This window comes from Tinamus guttatus, unplaced genomic scaffold (genome assembly GCF_059628265.1).
Source record: "Tinamus guttatus ecotype Peru unplaced genomic scaffold, ASM5962826v1 Tinamus_guttatus_pri_ptg000171l, whole genome shotgun sequence".
Taxonomy (NCBI): domain Eukaryota; kingdom Metazoa; phylum Chordata; class Aves; order Tinamiformes; family Tinamidae; genus Tinamus; species Tinamus guttatus.
The window spans coordinates 4,781,513-4,788,841 of NW_028288705.1; the positions used below are offsets into that span (position 1 = coordinate 4,781,513).

At 38.3% G+C, this 7,329-nt stretch overlaps 1 protein-coding gene across 1 annotated transcript in view; it reads right to left on the reverse strand.

Annotated features, from left to right (window-relative positions):
* Window positions 1-7,044, reverse strand: part of OSBPL8 (oxysterol binding protein like 8) — a 71,805-nt gene extending 64,761 nt beyond the window's left edge. Inside the window, exon 1 of the mRNA XM_088522949.1 lies at window positions 6,925-7,044. The gene's annotated coding sequence lies outside the window, so the exon portion shown is untranslated. The remainder of the gene's footprint in view (window positions 1-6,924) is intronic.
* Between the last annotated feature and the right edge of the window lie 285 nt (window positions 7,045-7,329).

Genomic DNA, 7,329 nt, shown 5'->3' on the forward strand with positions numbered 1-7,329 from the left:
TTCAACAGCAATGCTTCCAGAAGGGTTCTGCTCCCAGCAGATAAACGTATGCTGATAACAACTGCCTATATATAGAACGCTATACACTAGTTTTGCTTGCACAGCTAAGTCTGTAGTAATTTGACTGGGGAGAGGAAAACCTCTTGCTGACTTAAGCACCTCACTGCAGCTTCTCCCACTCCATTATGACAGCCTGGCCTTTGCCAGGCAAGGGAAGCAGCAAAGATTGCTAAGCACAGGCTTCAAGCAGAGACACTTAAAACTTGGCAACAGCAAAAACAGCATCTTAACTGATGAGAATAAATCAAACAAATCAATGAACACATGCCTTTTCCTCCAGATAAAGAAAACAAATGCAGACTGAAGTTGGGGAACTTCTATTTACTATACTATAAGCAATGATATTAAAGCCCCCAGACTCCTTCTCTCCAACACTTGAGTCATTCCTTGATCTTTGATTTAGGACTGTAAGTTAAAACCCTTTCCTTCTCTCAGGACTTTTTCCAATTTGAAACTTGCTTGTTTTTCCATTTCTGCCCTTGGGACTGCCCTGGAATACACAGTGCAGCCTGAAGATTAGTTTACAGCAAGTTACAAGTAATGAAAACTGCAGCTGCTCTCTGACAAAACAAACTCTTGCTTCCCTCCCAGCATTCACAGTCAGAGGGTTAGGCAAATTCAAACATCATCTCCATCACAGCACTGAACTATATTCTAAAGTTTTTAAGAGTCAAGAGCTTACTTCCCATAAACTCAAAATAGGACCCCGTATTTGCTTCCCTTAAGATGTTTAAGAATTGTGAGTCACTACAAATGGCACCAATGCTGCAGAAAGACACAACTTATGTTTCAACACTAAATACTTAAGACAGAAATACCCGATAAAAAGAAACAATCAAAGTATTGTTTACCTACAAGGAACTAACAGCAAAAAAACCCAAAGAAACAGAAGTATTCAAAACCTAAAATCAATTGTTAATACTGGAAGTGTTAATCCTGGCATTTCTTTTTAACTCTCCCACCAAAATACCTACAATGAAGAATAGTGCAAGTCTGTGACATTACATCTAACAAATTTTCTCAATAATTTATGATAATAGGCATGTTACCCTTTACACTATTTACTTCAGTAAGATTCAGCACCTCACAGCTTCCTGAAATTTAAAGCAAAAGCAAAGAACAAAAGAGCCTGAGGTTCAAGATGTCTGATCCTTGCACTCCTACCCAGCTGTACCAAGCGGCCATGGTGCTACAGAAGAGCTACCAGCCTATTTTTTCCAGAAGCAGACTAAGTCACACAGCAAATAGCTTTTCTGCTACATCTTCAACAACCTGGTGCCAAGCAGTCAGTTCTCGTGAACATTTCAGACCCAGAAAAACCTGTATTAGACAAGAAGACAGAATTTGTAACTGTTCACAGCACAAGAACTGACAAGATGTTAGAAATAACAGAGATAAAGAATTCTTGCACATGCAATAAGAGGAAGGAGGACTTCACAATATCTTATATAGACTATAATTAAAGGAGTTCAAAAATCCATGGAAAGGAATTAAGAAGAATTACAGCGAGGGAAGATAAATTAGCAACACTTGCAAAGTATTTTCTCCAAGTTTTCTGTTGGCAGACAGCTAATTTATTTAGGATATAAGGGGAAATATTTTTTTCTTGTCTTTCCAAAAGAAAAACTCTGCAGGTGAAACTTGGAAGCATTCACAGCAGGTAGCAACTCAGTGTTAACAACTGCCTTATTCTGTTCACGTATCAATTCCTTCCAGGCTGCTCATATGACAATTAATACAAATAAGGTAATTTTGTTATATTTGCTAGATAACACAAGGCCTTTTCATAAGCCATTGGTATTTATAAAATAAGAAAATTTTCAACTGGAAGGGAAAGCAGCAAGGGATAAGCAAAAAGGGATAGGAAAAAAGCAATCTATTTTCTTATTTCGTAATTGTGTTTCATTTCATATAACGGGAATCAAATATCCCTTCATAACTAATAAAATAGATATTTAAGATTTTTGAATACTTTTGTCTCTTATTAACCAAAAGTAACTACTTCAGATTCAATATATGCCACAACATACATTTACAAATAATGCTTGAAAATAGTGACAGAGTAATAGATCTTTAATCTTTCTTGTGATGCAGGTCAAGCTTTGCTAGGGAAGAAAGCAAAAAATCAACAATAAGACATACAAGGCTTTTTAAGTTGACTAAACAGAAATACTGCATATACACAGGAAAAAAAAAAAGAGCTAAAACTCATTTTAATTCAATACGAACTTACCTATTAAGACATTAAGCATTATTTATAGCCTATCATCTGAAGGGACAGAGACCACAGTAGATGCCTTTTAGAATAAAAAGCAAAACAACAAGAAGCTCATTTTCTGATGCTAGCTCTTAGTTTATATAAAAAGAAAGCATGAGAACCAGTGTTGGTAACACAGAAAGAAACCGATTTAACTTAAAAATGAAATATTTTTGTTATGCTTGGAGGAGAATATCAAGCACCTTTCCCTAATGAACTCCTGCTGTTCAGCAAGCATCTTCTCTGCTTACACAGTCCAACTCGGAAGCACTGACAGTAAATATACACTAGTTAATATTTAATTCAAGCAGATGACCAAGCTGGTACCAGATTTCTATTTTGGAAGTTCTTCTCTAATGTTGTATTAGAATTTTCTGCTCTCCATTTTGCTTTCTGCTCTGATGAGCTGGGTTTGACTTCTCTAATCAGTGCTTCTTTCCTCGGTGTGATGTATTCAAACAAAATGAAGCTTTTTCCTAATAGGAGAACATTGCTTCTAGTGGGAGATTTCATGAAATCCACCTTAAAACCTCCCCCTTATGTTCATTAGTCTTGTGTGTAAATCAAATTGGTGTGTCCAACTCTAGAATGGCATAGAATGTGCATTTTTTCAGAGGAGGTTGCTTTTACTTCTAAATATGATGTTTTTCTCACCAAGAGAGCTGACTTTTCCATTGTATTAAACAACCATTGTTGCATTAAAATTTACCCACTCCTGCAAGGCAGCATAAGCCAGGGACAGCTAACTATAAAAATAATTCCACAAGTAGAACCAGAGTATTGATGTTTTGTTTGTTTGTTTGTATTCTGTCGATAGTAAATCTTTATAAGTAAATAAAATTTGGGCCCCTAATTTGACTTACGTAACAAAACAAGTATCAGTTCTTTGAATATATTCCTGAAGACTACATTGTAATTAACGTAGATTCTCATTTGATCGCAAAAGAAACAGTATAAAATCCAACTCTCCCTACAGGACATATGGATGGTTACATGAATCCTCCAGCCTCCAATAGATCATAAGGGACCGTCTAGAAAAGTCTTTAGTGTAAATTCTGAAGTCAAAATTATTGTCTTAGAATTGCAAATTCTTCTCATGTATTGCACAGACTTCCTTTGGAAATTAAGAGAGACTAATCGAGAATCATTTTCAAAGCCTACAGTTTGCATCATGGAGATCACATGAAGTATTGTCTCTGCTTATCCCTACAGTGGCCTCTCTTTCTAAAAGAGGCTGCAAATAATGTAAGCACTTCAGGTCACGTTTACCCCTGCTGCTGTGTTAAAATGAAGGTCTTGCTGAAAGGGCACTGCATTGAGAACTGGCAGCTGGCAGGAAGTTATCTGCTTATAATATCCCCCAGCACAATTTCCTTTATGCACACCAATATATTCATGCACTCACATACCACGCTCTACAGGTATAGCAAGTCCTTTCGGTACAGCAGATACCACACAGCTGCTCTGCCCATGTCCTGAGGTAGGCATGTACACCTGCAAGCATGCTGCCTTCAGAAAAACTAGCATCCTCCACCCTGAGCTCTCTGGAGAAAACACTAGGCTATGACCATGCCCTCTTCTAAAACCATGATCTCCTAAAAATAACTAAAGCCACGATTATTCATATGGTGCCTCAAGTTATAAAAAATGAGAGAGGAAATTCCCTGCAGCAAGTTAACCATGAACTGCGTAAGACCAAGGAAGGAGAAAGATGACAAATAACCAGGGAAATGAAAACAACTAGCTTAGCTGGCAATGCAAGCAAATGTAGACAGGTTATAAATCACATAAAAAAGAGAAAACTATAATCTCAAATGTTTTTCCTCAATAAAATTAACATGCAAAGGGCCCTAAACACCCCACTTAAGTAGAAGAAAGGAAGAAGCAAAAAAGCTACCTCAGTAATGAGGGAACATGCATCTCCTGCTTAGAAAAATTACACATACCATCTTCACTCAAGAAAACCCCACAGCCTTCCATCAGCATCACACAAGCTGCTTCCACCTGAGCACGTTACGTGTTGGCTACAGAGTCACACTAGCAGGCAGCACAGTCAGATGTGCGCTCACAGGAAGCAAAACACCCCAGCACTTCAGGTAAGGATTTTATAGCTTTCCTCATTCTCCTTCTGCCCCCTTCTCTGCATTGCCAGAGCTTCCATAAATCGTGGAGGAATCTCATCAGAAGGGAGACAATCCCACAGACAGAAGTACTGAGCACCATCTACTGTCCTTATTAGAGGTAAAGATAATAAAACAACACCCATCTTGAGACTACTGATAAATTCATTGTCTGTTGAATGAGAAAACAGATAAGCCTAAATGCTACAGTTGCTCCTGATGTTTCTCCTTATTGACCTTAATTCTTGGCTAAAGGATGACAAAAATGACTTCTTTCTGATGTACAGACCTCTCTTCCCTTTCCAGAAGTTATTCCTATATTGGCTTTCACTGGAGCATAGCCAGTTATTCAAGCTCAAGCTAGTAAAATTTAACATATATTATAAAAACTTGGATAAAAGACGTTCATTACACTCAAAATATATCTACTATACAGCCACCGTATGTTTAACTGGCTCACGGAGGCTCGTCAAACCCAACGGTTTACAGCATAAAGTTGCTCACAGCTCATCTGATGTACAAAACACCAGTGTGTCACTGTCAGGTGAAGAGACCAAGTTATGGAATTCACATCATGCTGATACCTGTTTCTCACCCACCAAGTGTATGGATTTTTTCCCCTGCATGTCTCCCAGCCACACTAGTTACTGAGTCATCAATAAATCACTAGGTTTCAAGTATTTATTTTACTTTTACTTGAACTACTACAGAAGCATTATTTCCCCTAGACTTGATTAAACATACAAGTAATTAGAGATCAGCCGAACAACAGCCGTGTCCTTAGCCTTTAATTCCTATCATTTTTGTCACAGTAATATTTATGCTTCCTACATTCACTACTATACCAAAGGAGTTCAGACTTCCTTGTCACACTTCCATACTTCATCACCATGCCATTGGATATTGTAGTTTATATTACACATGAAGTAGATACAAATAAAATCAGTGTTTCAATTGTTTGAACATTTTTCGTTACTTTGGTTTTTAGTTACTTCAGTTACTACTTCAGTTACTGTTACTTAGAAAGCCAACATGAATACCATAAACCGCAGCTGAGACGAGCTTGATCTCTATGTATTAAAGCTTGAATCATGGAAAAGGATTAGTACCACTTGATCCTAGAGTTTAGCGAAGCCATTTGCATTAAAAAAAATTAAAAAAAAATTAAAAAAATAAAAAAGAGAGAGAGAGATTTGGTCAAGAAGGAACAAGATTGAAGATGTATAAAAAACCTTTTCTAGCAAAAGCAAAACATGTTTGACTCGCTACCCTATGAAGGTGACAACCAGTCACCTGGACCAGTCTTCCAGAAATAGGTCTTGGAGAGGAGTGGGCACTTCAAATTTAACAGGAAAAAAACAAAAAGGTAGAGATACAACAGTTGGAGGCTATAAGGGAAAGTATATCTTTTGAAATTGTGTCTTTTTTTTTTAAAAAAAAAAAAAGCACTTCTTTTAGTATCCAAACTGGCCCAGGAAGTTCCTATCCAGCTCTGCCAAGCTCTTTCTTCCTTCCATTTGTGAGCTACTGAGTCAACATTTAATAAAGCACACATACAAAAGCAGCTTCACTTGCAGTTTTCTGCTGAGGGTGTCCATACAGACAAGGAGCAGGCACAGCTGCAACCTGCCTATGCAAGAAGCTCTGTGCTCTGTCGATATGTCTAGAGCTATGTCAATAGCAAACTATTCAAGGAGAGAAAGAGATAAGCAAAGAATTCAGCACACAAGGAGTTATTTCATTTTGATGCTACACCTGTGAGGGTGAAGGGCAGAAAGCTACATTCTTCAAAACGCAGAGTGTCATGTCCAAGTAATATACACCCCATTACAGACACTATATATTTGTTTCAACCAAAGCATTTGGTACATTTGTATGAGATATTGAATTTCACTAACCAGATATCTAAACTGGCTCAGTTCTCAGCAAGCGACGTATAAATTATTCTTGAGATTGCTCTCAACTGGAAAAAATAAAATACTACAAGCTGTCACAAGAGTTTGCACTTATGCAAGACAACCTCCTTGCACCAAAAGCCTCATAGCAGAGTCCTTTTCAGACCAAGGGAACTCAATGCAAGTAAAGAAACTAGAGGTATTCTAGAGCCACTTTAAATATTTGTTTCAAGGCTGCAGTCATTCTTTAGGAAAAGTTCTCCGGTTATAAACAACAGTAAATGCATCCTGCTGATATCGGCATGGCATAACCGTTTCTGTCTCCTGCAGTTTATGCAGGCTCACTGCTTTAATATCCAAGCAATATCCTAAGTATTCCTTTCATATTTAAGGGCAGTTATTTGTTTCATGAAATGCAAAGTCCAACAGGATGTAGCCAAATCTCTACTCTGGACAAAATGTCTCATTCTGCTCCTTTCCAGGGCACCAGCAGCTACTGCACAAAAAACAGGGCCCCCGCTAGACTCTTCTCCCTCTCCAGACTTTTAACAGACAAAAAGAAAAAGACAGAGCTGTATTCTCAAGTACAAACCTTTTAAAAAGCAATTTGCTGGTCCTTAAAATAACCTTCAAAACACCAAGGCTTCTTGTCAGCAGGTAAGCAAAAGATAACTCGGAGCAGCAAGCTGCCTTCCCTTATCTAGACAGGATAGGCACATTAACATCTCGTGCAGCACTTCACAGGAGCACTGGCTGTCAGGATCACTGCACTAGAGCACGTGCAAACGTACAGATACAGCCCAGGAAAGCTAAGGAACGAGCCCAGGACTAGCCGCAGCAGGAGAGGTTTCAAACGGAGCACGAGGAAGGGAAATGGGCAAGTGTGGAAAGAGGAAGGTCAGCTGCATGCTCTCCAGCACAGCCTCAGCACCAGCGAATCCTTCAGTACTTTCAGCAACAGATTTAACATTTTTGCCAGATAAAGGATTAACATTGT